At 37.0% G+C, this 13652-nt stretch overlaps 1 pseudogene; it reads right to left on the bottom strand.

Annotated features, from left to right (window-relative positions):
- Window positions 1–10428: 10428 nt before the first annotated feature.
- Window positions 10429–12570, bottom strand: LOC103089066 (asparagine synthetase domain-containing protein 1-like; annotated as a pseudogene).
- Between the last annotated feature and the right edge of the window lie 1082 nt (window positions 12571–13652).

Raw genomic sequence — 13652 nt, 5'->3', positions numbered from 1 at the left:
CGTACCAAAAAAAAAAAAAAAAAAAAAAAGATTTTATGAAAAGTTCTAATATCAATGATTTAAATCTCAGTGTGCATTTAAATTAATGTGCACCAAAGGCTTGCTTCCAGCCATGAGAAAGTAATAGGTATGTGACTTGTTCTCCTACTGAAAAAATATATAAGACTTGACAAAATGATAAGGCAAATCTTTTCAGGCATTGGGTAATAGGCAGCACACAGCTATGATCTTTGACAGAAGGAAAACACCTGAGGTATGCTCCACAACTATCCCATAACTGTCCTGAGTTTTCTGCTGAAGGGCACTTTTTTGGGGGTGCAGGAAAGTGGAAACAGAGCAGTAGTCTTAGTTAAGGATAGAGGGAGTAGAGGTCTGGGCTGCTGAAGCAGCTGAAATTGGCAGGGTAGAATATCTGAAAATAGGTAGCTGTGAAAGAGAGGGTCCCAGAAGTCTACATGGTGATTCACCATGTGTCCTTGGTCAAGAGCTGGGCTGAATATAGCCATGAGAAGACTCAAATGCCTAGCAGAAATTGCTTTCTGCGTGTCATGCAGTGTTGAGAGACATTGGAGTTCCAGCTCAGTGGGGTAGAGAGACCTTATTAAACACTTCAGGCATTCACTTGAGATGCCAGAAAGGCATCCTTTAAGGGTCATACCTTAGTATAAAAAGCATGTCTTAGAACAAAATTCAGAATTTTGTTTCCTCATATCACATGCAGTAACAAAGAATAAAAACAAATCAGACAGGCCAAGGGGAATTTACAAGGATAAAACCAACACCCATTGAAGGAAGATAACATTGTATCATTTACAATGTCAAGCATACAATAAAAAATTAATAGGCAAGTGAAAAACCAGAAAAAATGTGATCCGTACTTAAGAGAAAGCAGTCGAAAGAAAATGACTTTGAGAAGTCTCAGTTGGAGGAACTAGCAGGAAATAAATTTTAGCATAACTCTTATAACTATGTTCAAGTATTTAAAGGTCACAATGAACAACTAATGGAGAATCTCAGTGGAGAAATGAAAGCCATTAGAAACAAATGAAAATCTAGAACCAAAAGTACAATATCTGAAATGAAAAATTCACTGGATGGGCATAACAATGGAATGGAATTGGCAGGAGAAAGGGACAATCAACTTAAAGATAGAAGTTATATAATCTGAAAAACAGAAAGAAAAGATATTGACAATTAAAGAAATGTAACATCAGATATCTGCAGGACAAGACCAAGCAGTTTAAATACATGTGCAAGTGAAGTTCCAGAAAGAAAGGAGAGAAAAATGTGACAAAAATATTTGAAGATATACTGCACCAAATTTGTCCAATATGATAGAACACATCAATTTACAGACCCAAGATGGTCAGAAAATGCCAAGCAAAATAAATACAAAGCAAGGGCTTCCTTGGTGGCACAGTGGTTGAGAGTCTGCCTGCTGATGCAGGGGACACGGGTTCGTGCCCCGGTCCAGGAAGATCCCACATGCCGCGGAGCGGCAGGGCCCGTGAGCCATGGCCGCTGAGCCTGTGTGTCCGGAGCCTGTGCTCTGCAACGGGAGAGGCCACAACAGTGAGAGGCCCGCGTACCACAAAAAAAAAACAAAAAACCAAAAACAAAAAAAACCATATGACACCTACATACATCATGATCAAACGGTTTAAAATCAAAAAGGGGGAGAAACATCTATCTCTAAAACAGCCAGAGGGAAAAAATACATTAAATATAGAGGAGCAAGAATATGCATTACAACTGACTTTTCACTAGCAATAATGGAAGCCAGAAGACAGTGGAGCAGCATCTTTAAAATGCTGAAAAGAAAAAATGGTTCACACTGAATTCTACAATCAGTGAAAATATCCTTCACAATTGAAAGAGGAGCTCTTCTTTTGTTCTTCTTCCCCTTACCTTGGGAATAAGGACTACACTCCATGAGCAAGGGCAGAACTGAAACAGAGCACCCCAGTAGTCTAAAACCAACTCTTGACAGGATCAAAGTGAGTCATAGGTACTCTATTTGCAAGCCAAAAGAAAACTCAACCCTCCTTAGAGGAACATAATTTCATTCAGGGTCTCTACAAATTTTCATCTATTATATGTAGCATCAAATCTAAAAGTTACAAAACAAACAAACAAAAACCCAGTAAGAAAATCAACAGAAATAGAAATAGACCCACAAGTAATTTAGAGTTTTGATTTATCTGAGGTCTGCAAAATAACTGAAATTTAAAAGTTCAGGGCTTCCCTGGTGGCACAGTGGTTAAGAATCTGCCTGCCAATGCAGGGGACATGGATTCGAGCCCTGGTCCGGGAAGATCCCACTTGTCACAGAGCAACTAAGCCCATGCGCCACAACTACTGAGCCTGCGTTCTACAGCCCGCGAGCCACAACCACTGAGCCTGTGTGCCACAACCACTGAAGCCCGCACGCCTAGAGCCCGTGCTCCACAACAAGAGAAACCACCACAGTGAGAAGCCCGCGCACTGCAACGAAGAGTAGCCCCCGCTCTGCAACGAAGAGTAGCCCCCGCTCACCACAACCAGAGAAAAGCCCCCACACAGGGGGCTTAAAAAACAATTAATTAATTAAATAAAATAAATTAAAAAATGAAATAAAAGTTCAAACAATAACAAGTAATTTTAACAGAGTGCTGGAACCCATACAGAAGACTTCAATAAAAATCCTAGAACTGAGGGGAGGAGGGAAGTTAAGACTGAAATTGAGAATTAGATGGATTGAGGAACTATCTAGAATCAGCAAAACAGTGGACTAGTAAACCAGAAGAGGTGAATAAAAAGTATCCAGATTAATTCACAGAGAGAATTAAAAGGGTATAAAATACAGAACATAAAATAAGATACAGCATAAGAATGTCTAACAGACCATTAGACATTAGACACAGAAAGGTGGTCAGAATTTTTGGCCTGAACCCAACTGGGTTGATTGTGTGCTAAAACAAGAATATCAACATTTTTCATAGGATTTAAACAAGACCTAGGGTCTCTTAACATTCATTCAAAATGTCCAGGATGCAATCAAAATTACTTGGCATACAAAAACCTGTAATGTTCCAATTCAAATAGAAAAGACAGTCTGCAGACACTAATTCTGAGATGACGGAGATGTTGCAATTATCAGACAAAGACTTCTAAAGCAGCTATGATGAAAATGCTCCAAGAAGTAATGATGAATACTTTGGAAACAAATGGACAATAGAAAATATCAGCAAAGAAACAAAATGGAAAAGGGAACCACACAGAAGTTTTAGAACGGAAAAATATATGTACTATCTTCCACAGTGAGAGTGTGAAGTATTTCACTGAGTAAGGGCAGTAGCAATATTGAGATGGCAGAAAAATGTGTGAGTGAACTTGAAGATATATTATCTTCAAGGATGAACAATAGAAATTATCTAGTCCTAACAAAAGAAGGAAAAAACAAAAAAGAGTGAAAAGAAATGAACAAACCTTCAGGAATCTCTGAAACAATTCCAAAAGGTGTAATGTGTCATGACTCCTGGAAGGAGATGATAAACAGTCTATTGCAACAAAAAATATTTGCAGAACTAATGGCTAAAAATTTGAAAAGCTCAGAGATTTGAAAACCCCAAACAGGATAAACCCAAAGAAATCCATGCCAGATGCTGGGAAAACTGGACAGCTACCTATATGTAAAAAAAAAAAAAAAATGAAATTAGAACATTCTTTAACACCATACACAAAAAATAAGCTCAAAATAGTTTAAAGACCTAAATGTGAGACCTGACACTATGAAACTCTTAGAGGAAAACAGGCAGAACACTCTCTGACATAAATTGCAGCAATAATCTGTCCCCCAGGGTAATGGAAATTAAAAAAAAGATAAAAATAAACAAATAGGACCTAACTCAACTCAAAAGCTTTTGCACAGCAAAGGAAACCATAAACAAAATGGAAAGACAACCCCCAGAATGGGAGAAACTATTTGCAAATGATGTGACTGACAAGGGATTAGTCTCCAAAATTTACAAACAGCTCATGCAGCTTAATATCATCAAAACAAAGAACCCAATCAAAATATGGTCAGAAGACCTAAATAGACATTTCTCCAAAGAAGACATATAGATGGCCAAGAGGCACATGAAAAGATGTTCAGCATTGCTAATTATTAGAGAAATGCAAATCAAAATTACATTGAGATATCACCTTACACCAGTCAGAATAGCTATCATCAAAAAATCCACAAACAATAAATGTTGGAGTGGGTGCAGAGAGAAGGGAACTCTCCTACACTGTTGATGAGAATGTAAATTGGTACAGCTACTATGGAGAACAGTATGGAGGTTCCTTAAAAACCTAAAAATAGGGCTTCCCTGGTGACCCAGTGGTTGAGGGTCCGCCTGCCGATGCAGGGGACACAGGTTCGTGCCCCGGTCCGGGAGGATCCCACATGCCGCGGAGCAGCTGCGCCCATGGGCCATGGCCGCTGAGCCTGCACGTCTGGAGCCTGTTGCTCTGCGGTGGGAGAGGCCACAGCAGTGAGAGGCCTGCATACCGCAAAAAAAAAAAAAAAAAAAAATCCTAAAAATAGAGCTACCATATGATACAGCAACCCTACTCCTGGGCATATATCCAGAGAAAAACATGGTCTGAAAGGATACATGCACCCCAATGTTCATTACAGCACTGTTTACAGTAGTCAAGACATAGACGCAACCTAAATATCTATCAACAGAGGAATGGATAAAGAAGTTGTGGTACATATATACAATGGACTATTACTCAGCCATTAAAAAGAATGAAATAATGACATTTGCAGCAACGTGGATGGACCTAGAGATTGTCATACTGAGTGAAGTAAGTCAGACAGAGAAAGTGAAATATCATATAATATCACTTATATGCAGAATCTAAAAAAAATTTATACTAATGAACTTATTTACAAAGCAGACTCACAGGCTTAGAGAACAAACTTATGATTACCACGGGGGAAGGGTGGGGGGAAGGGATAGTTAGGGAGTTTGGGATTGACATGTACACACTGCTGTATTTAAAATAGATAACAAACAAGGGCCTATTTATAGCACAGGGAACTCTGTTCAGTATTATGTAACAACCTAGATGGGAAAAGAATTTGAAAAAGAATAGATACATGTATATATATAACTGAATCACTTTGCTGTACATGTGAAACTAACACATTGTTAATCAACTATTTAAAATTAAAAGTTAAAAAAAAAAAGAAATCCATGCCAAGACAGTAATAAAACTACTGAAACCTAAAGGCAAAGACAAAATCTTATATGATGACAAAGACAGATGATGCATTACTTATGGGGAACAAAGGAAAATGATTATTTGAATGACTGTAGATTTCTCATGAGGAACTGTGAAAGCAGAAGGGAATGAAACTATTCTTTAAAGCTCTGAAGGAAAAGAACCCTCAGCCCAGAATTCTATATCCAGTGAAAATACCTTCATGAATGAAAGTGAAATAAATTCTCAGATGAAATCAAAGAGAATTCATTGTCAGCAGACCTGTTTTAAAAGAAATGCTAAAGGAAGTTTTTAAGACAAAAGGGAAATTATCCAAGAAGGAAACTTAGAAAATCTGGAATGAAAAAAATTCAAGAGACATGGTAGATAGCTGGGTATATATTATAAACTTCTACTTCTCTCCAGTTCTTTAAAATATGTTTGATGGTTGAAGGCAAAAATAGCAACAGTGTGTGATAGTGGTTTCACTGTATGTAGAGGTAATACCTTATATTAAAAAACTACCATATCAACTAGGGAGGGTAAATTGACTCTATGGTGCTAACTTTGAAAGTTGTAAAATGTTGATTCTGTGTACTGCAAAAAGTGATGTATAACTAACATTATCTTGATAGCAACCACTAAAAACCTATACAAAGAGATGTAGAAAAAAACATAATAAATTAAAAATTTAAATAATTCAAAAGAAGGCAAGAAAGGGTAACCAGAGGAATGAAAAACAGAATAAACAGGAAACAAATAGTAGACATAAATTTTAAAAAATCAACTATTATATAAGATATATGTGTTCCCAAAACAAAAATTTAAAAGCAAAGATTGTCTGAATGAATAAAAACACAAGTATCTCATTTCTTTTTTTTTTTTTTTTTTTTTTTTTACATCTTTATTGGAGTATAATTGCTTTACAATGGTGCGTTAGTTTCTGCTTTTTAACAAAGTGAATCATTTATACATATGTTCCCATATCTCTTCCCTCTTGTGTCTCCCTCCCTCCCACCCTCCCTATCCCACCCCTCTAGGTGGTCACAAAGCACCGAGCTTGTCTCCCTGTGCTATGCGGCTGCTTCCCACTAGCTAGCTATTTTACGTTTGGTAGTGTATATATGACCACGCCACTCTCTCACTTTGTCACAGCTTACCCTTCCCCCTCCCCATATCCTCAGGTCCATTCTCTAGTAGGTCTGTGTTTTTATTCCTGTTTTACCCCTAGGTTCTTCATGACATTTTTTTTTTCTTAAATTCCATATATATGTGTTAGCATACAGTATTTGTCTTTCTCTTTCTGACTTACTTCACTCTGTATGACAGACTCTAGGTCCATCCACCTCATTACAAATAGCTCAATTTCATTTCTTCTTATGGCTGAGTAATATTCCATTGTGTATATGTGCCACATCTTCTTCTCATTTCAAATATAAAACAGGTAGGTTCAAAAGGAGAAGGATAGAAAAAGGTAAATCATGCAAACACTAATTAAAATAAAACTGGAGTAGATATATCAATATCAAAGTAGGTATCTGAGCAAACACATTTACCTGGGATGAGGGATATAACATAATGACCAAGAGGAAATACGGTCCTAAATGTGTATGCACCAAACAATAGAGTTTCAAAATATATAAAGCAAAAATTGACAGAACTGAAAAAAAAACCCAGACAAATATACAATTAGAGATGTCAGCACTCCACTCTCAGTAGTTCATAGAACAAATAGAAAATCAGCAAGACCTAAAAAAAGAGAAAGAAAACCAGCAAGATATAGAACTCAACAATACCATCAACCAACTGGATATAGTCCACATTTATAGAATGTCACTCTACAACAGCAGAATATACATTCTTTTCAAATGAACATGAAACATTTGCTAAGACAGAACATATTCTGGGTAATAAAACAAACCTTAAATTTTTTTAAAAATTGAAATCATGCAAAATGTGTTCCCTGATCATAATGGAATTCAGTGGAAAATCAGTAATAGAAAGAAATCAAGAAAATCTCCAAACTCTTGGAAGTTAAACAGCATGCCTCTAAATAATCTCTGGGTCACGTAAAAAGTTTCAAGGAAAATACAGTTGACCCTTGAACAACATGGGAGTTAAGGATGCCAATCCCTGCACAGTCAAAAAATCCATGTATAACTTTACGTTGACCTTCTGGATCCAGGAATCTATGGATTCAACCAACCGCGGATTGTGTAGTATTGCAGTATATATTTATTGGAAAAAATTTGCACATAACTGGACCCATGCAGTTCAAATCCAAGTTGTTCAAGGGTCAACTGTATTTTGAACTAAATAAAAATGCATTATTATGAAACCATATTTAATATGTACTCTAAGTCAAGAATAAATATTGTGATCTCTCTGTTAACCACTAAAGAAATAATACAATAATTTTCCAGTTATCTATTGCTGCATAAAAAACTACCCTCAAATTACTGCTTTTTAAAAATTGAGATATAATTGACATACAAATAGTTCTAGGTGTATAATATAATGATTAGATATATGTATGTATTGTGATTACCACAGTAAGTTTAGTTTACCACAATAAGTTTAGTTAACATTCATCACCACATATAGTTACAATTTTTTTCTTTCTTGTGATGAGGACTTTTAAGATTTACTATAGTAGCAACTTTCAAATATATAATACAGTATGGTTAGCTAAAGTCACTATGCTGTATATTACATCCCTAGGACTTATTTATAAGTGAAAGTTTGTACCTTTTAAAACACCTTTACCCATTTCAGCCACTCCCCACTTCTGGCAACCACCAGTCTGTTCTCTGCATCTATGAGTTTGGTGTTTTTAGTTTTTTGTTTTTAAGATTCTAAATAGAAGGGATCATACAGTAATTGTCTTTCTCCGTCTGACTTATTTCACTTAGCATGATGCCCTCAATGTCCATACATGTTGTTACAAAAAATAGAATTTCCTTTTTTAATGGCTGAATAGTATTTCATTGTGTGTGTGTATGTGTGTGTGTGTGTGTGTGTGTATACACACACACACACACACACACATACACACACACCTCATTTTTTTACCCATTCATGTGTTAATGAACACTTAGGGTGTCTCCATGTCTTGGCTATTGTGAATAATGCTTTAATAAACACAGGGGTACAGATATCTTTTTGAGTTAGTGATTTCATTTCCTTCAGTTAAATGTCCAGAAGTGGAATTGCTGGATCATATGGTAGTTCTATTTTTAATTTTTGAGGAACCTCCATATTGTTTTCCATAGTGGCTGTACCAGTTAACATTCCCGCCAGCAGTGCACAAGGGTTCCCTTTTCTCCACATCCTCACCAATACTTGTTATTTCTTGTCTTTTTGATAATAGCTATTTTAACAGGTGTGAGGGGACATCTTATTGTGGTTTTGATTTGCATTTCCCTGATTAGTGATGTTGAACACCTTTCCCTGTACCTCTTGGCCCTTTGTGTGTCTTCTTTTTGAGGATGTCTATTCAGATACTTTTCCCATTTATTAATTAATTTGTTTTTTCTATTGAGTTGTAGTAGTTCTTTATGTATTATGGATATTAGCCCTTTATCAGATAAATGACTTGCAAATATTTTCTCGTATTCCATAAGTTGTCTTTTCACTTTGTTAATTGTTTCTTTTGATATAAAGAATCGTTTTAGTTTGATGTAGTCCCACTTTTTAATTTTTGCTTTTGTTGCTTTTCCTTTTGGTATCAAATCCAAAAAATCATTGCCATGACTGATGTCCAGGAGCTCACCACCTATGTTTTCTTCTAGGAGCTTTATGGTTTCAGGTCATACATTCATGTCTTTAATCCATTTTGAATTGATTTTGTGAGTGGAGTAAGATACTGGTTCAGTTTCATTCTTTTGCATGTGGCTCTTTAGTTTTCCCAACACCATTATTGAAGAGACTATCCTTTCCCCATTTTATAGTCTTGGCTCCTTTGTGGTAAAGTAATTGACCATATGTGCATGGGCTTCTGGGCTCTCTATTCTGTTCCATTGGTCTATGTGTCTTTTTATGACAGTACTATACTGTTTTGATTACTATCGCTTTGTAGTATAGTTTGAAATCAGGAAGTGTGATGCCTCCAGCTTTTTCTTTCTTTCTCAAGATTGCCTTGGCTATTTAGTGCCTTTGTGGTTCCATACAAATTTTAGGATTGTGTATTCTATTTTTGTGAAAAATGCCATTGAAATTATGATAGGGATTACATTGAATCTATCAATTGCTTTGGGTAGTAGAGACATTTTAACAATGTTAATTCTTCCAATTAATGAGCATGGAATATCTTTCCATTTATTTGTCTTCTTCAAATTCTTTCATCAATGTCTTACAGTTTTCAGTGTGTATGTATTTCACCTCCTTGGTTAAATTTATTTCTAGGTATTTTATTCTTTTGCAATTGTAAATGTGACTGTTTTCTTAATTTCTCTTTCTGATAGTTCATTATTAGTGTATAGAAATGCAACTAACTTTTGTATATTGATTTTATATCCTTCAAGTTTACTGAATTCATTTATTAGTTCTAACAGGTTTTTTTTTTTTTTGGTGGAGTTTTTAGGGTTTTCTATATATAATATCATGTCACCTGCAAATAGATGCAAATGTCATGTTCCTTTTCAATTTGGATGGCTTTTTTTTTTCTTGACTGTTACTCTGGCTAGCACTTCCACTGTTGAATAAAAGTGGCAAGAGTTGGCATCTTTGTCTTTTTTCTGATCTTAGAAGCAAAGCTTTCTTTCTTTCTTTCTTTCTTTCTTTTTTTAAACCGTTGAGTACAGTGTTTGCTGTGGGCTTGTAATATATGGCCTTTATTGTGTTGAGGTACATTCCCTTTATACTCAGTTTGTTGAGCATTTTTATCAGGGATGGATGTTAAATTTTGTCAAGTGCTTTTTCTGCATCTATTGAGATGATCATATGATTTTATCCTTCATTTTGTTAATGTGGTGTATCACACATTGATTGATTTGCAGGCATTGAACCATCATTACATGCCTGGAATAAATCATACTTGATCATGGTATAAATTTATGATAACAGTATACTTAATCATGTATTGTTGAATTTGGTTAGCTAATATTTGTTGAGGAGTTTTTGTTTGTTGTCAAAGAAGCAGAGTATTTTATTTTTTTTTAAATCATCATTCAGTAAATGTTACACTATGAAATATTACATTTTAATCTCTTTTTCAATAGAAAGGTTTTCTAAAGAAATGACTTGGAGCTTTCCACATTTATCATATGTCTTTTCATTATTCTTTTCCATTTTTTCAATTCTGGATCCAAATTGCATGACCCATTTTGGCAGAAGAGCAGAGGTTGTAAGACCAAGTCCCACTGCTGCAAGATGCAAAATTAGTTTTTCACCAATTCTATGGGGTAAACTCAAATTTGCCCTTTCTCAAACTGGTAGGGAATTTAGAAAGGAGACAGTTTCATGTGGGAAAGGAAATCTTCCTTCTTTTCCATGATCACCAATAACTCATCACGACCAAGATTTCTAGAAGAAATTCAACCCAGTTCCATCGCAGTTTCCTTATTCATTCCTCTGGCCCGTGTGTCTTGAAGCAGGCACGATGATGAGAATAACCTGCAAGCTGCTCATCTGCACCGATTCCAGTAAGAACTACCTTTGCACCGCTCTAATATGGTTTTGCTTCATCCTGGGTCACTAACCAACTAACTCCTCCAGAAGCAAACCATACTGCACAGCCAATGCTATCATCCAACACTGTATCCAAAGGCTGAATGAAGTGGGATATTCGAGTTCTTAATCTTTGCAGTTCTTCTAGAGAAACATTAATTTCAACAAAATTCCACATCCGAAAAGGGTTGGCAGCTTGTAATTCCTTTAGTCCTGTTCTTCCTGTGATTCGATCTGGTATGTTGAATTGTTCACCAGGACTAGCAGCAGCAGCGACATTTTTAGAGGATTCTTCAGAGGGTATTTCACAATGATTTTCTGTTTTCTCCCTTTTTTTGTTAAAACTAGCTGGTATGGGGCTTCCCTGGTGGCGCAGTGGTTGAGAGTCCGCCTGCCGATGCAGGGGATGCAGGTTCGTGCCCCGGTCCGGGAAGATCCCACATGCCGTGGAGCGGCTGGGCCCGTGAGCCATGGCCGCTGAGCCTGCGCGTCCGGAGCCTGTGCTCCGCAACGGGAGAGGTCACAACAGGGAGAGGCCTGCGTACCGCAAAAAACAAACAAACAAACAAAAAACTAGCTGGTATGGCCTTTTCTTTAGTCATGAAAGCCACATTAAGAAGATCAGTTGGTTCACCTAAGGGAATATGATGGTCAGCAAGGGCTGTAATAACCATGGACTCAATACCCCCAGAAAATAGGATTGCAACATTTGCTTTTCTCTTACTAGTTTTCAAAACTTTGTTTGGTGTCAGGTTTTCATCCCTAGGTAAACACAAGACACGTCTCTTGACTGCAATACTCAGGACATCAGTGAACTGTTGAACTACTTCCTTCATGTGTCCATCGATAAGAAAGACCTGAAGGGTCTCTCTTATCGGTGGGACGCTGGAAATGCTACTGCAATGGATCTCAAATGCAGCTTGTGGCAACGTCATATTTAAAGGGACAACAGGTTCTTTAAGATACAGTTTGGCTTCATTTGCTACCACTGATGTAAGTGTTGCCAAGTCTGCTGAAATTTGAGTCAGGCTATTAACACATTCTTTGATAGCATCCTCCCTAGAGTTATTACCAAGGATACAAATTTAAAACAACTGATTTGGAAATGGAAGTATTCTTGAGATCAATTCTGAAGATTCCAGATACTGAAACTTCTTGCCACTGATTGGCCACTCCAGATGTTTGGGTGCCAACTGAAGAGAGACAGGAACTCTTGCCCAAATTACTAAAATGCCAAAGCAAGCTAAGATGACCCAAAAAATCCCTACCAAACCATAAAGAATGACTAGATGCTTGATAATATATAAAAGGCCAAAGACCTTGAGCTTTTGAGAAGAGTGACAAAATATCAGATTCATTCTTACAAGAGGAATGATAATTAAACATTATTTGAGTATCATTCGCTTCAGCTTCAACCTTTATTCCACTAAAGACTTCGCCATTCCACAGGAATACATTTCCTCTTTCATCTTCCACAGGCTGGGCGGTCAACACCCCTCTTAAGTGAAGGACATGACCAGAAAATAAACACTGGTAATTAACATTAGACTTTAACAACTGTTTACTACTATTGGGTCCCCACCATTTAAGATTACACAGTAAATCCTCTTTCAAATCTTTGATGAAATGCTCAACAGAAAAGCTTACTGCACAACAAATGCCACACATTTTTATGCAAATTTAAGTTTACTATTTCTTGATTTGGTCTTCTCTGAGTTTACTATTTCTTGGTATTCTTTCCTCAGCTCATCCAATATATTTTTGCTTTCAGAAAGCATTTCTGTTCAATCTGCAAGAAAATATGTTGCTGTTCCGTTGCTGCCTACATACTTTCCTGTTATTCTACAGGTTAGAAAGTTCATCCACAACAATTTTTTGTTCTGTAATCTTGCTGCTGAGGTCTTCCTTGTGCAGAGCTGAGTTGCTGGTAGGGACCAGCCCCGCACCGTCCTTGGGTTGTACACCCTGGCTGGGCACCTCCACAGAGCATTAAATATGCAGTGTTGAGGATTTTTGCCTCTATGTTCATCAAGAATATTGGCCTGTAATTTCTTTTCTTGTTGTGTTCTTGTCTAGTTTTGATATCAGAGTAATGCTGGCCTTGTAAAATGAGTTTGGAAGTGTTCCCTCCTCTTCTATATTTTTTGGAAGAGTTTGAGATGGATTGTTATTAATTCTTCTTTAAATGTTTGGTAGAATTCACCAGTGAAGCCATCTGTTCCTCACTTTTGTTTGTTGGGAGATTTTTTTATTACTAATTCCACCTCCTTCCTAGTAACAGATCTACTCAGATTTTCTGTTTCTTCATGATTCAGTTTGGTAGGTTGTATGTTTCTAGAAATTTATACATTTCTTCTAAGTTGTCCAATTTTTTGGTGTGTAATTGTTCATAGTAGTCTCTTATGATCCTTTGTATTTCTTTTTTTAAAGATTTACTTATTAATTTATTTTTGGCTGTGTCAGGTCTTAGTTGTGGCACACGGGATCTTTCTTGAGGCATGCAGGATCTTTCGTTGTGGCATGCGGGCTCTTTGTTGTGGTGCACAGGCTTCTCTCTAGTTGTGGCATGCAGGTTTTCTCTTCTCTAGTTGTGGTGTGCAGGCTCCAGGGCGCATAGGCTCTGTAGTTGTGATGTGTGAGTTCCAGAGCACATGGGCTCTGTAGTTTGCAGCATGTGGGCTCTAGTTGAGGCACGCAAGCTCAGTAGTTGTGGCATGCGGGCTTAGTTGCCCCACAGCATCTCAGTTCCC

Source organism: Lipotes vexillifer, unplaced genomic scaffold, assembly GCF_000442215.2.
Source record: "Lipotes vexillifer unplaced genomic scaffold, Lipotes_vexillifer_v1.1 scaffold314, whole genome shotgun sequence".
Classification (NCBI taxonomy): domain Eukaryota; kingdom Metazoa; phylum Chordata; class Mammalia; order Artiodactyla; family Lipotidae; genus Lipotes; species Lipotes vexillifer.
This window is presented reverse-complemented; position numbering and strand designations above follow the sequence as displayed.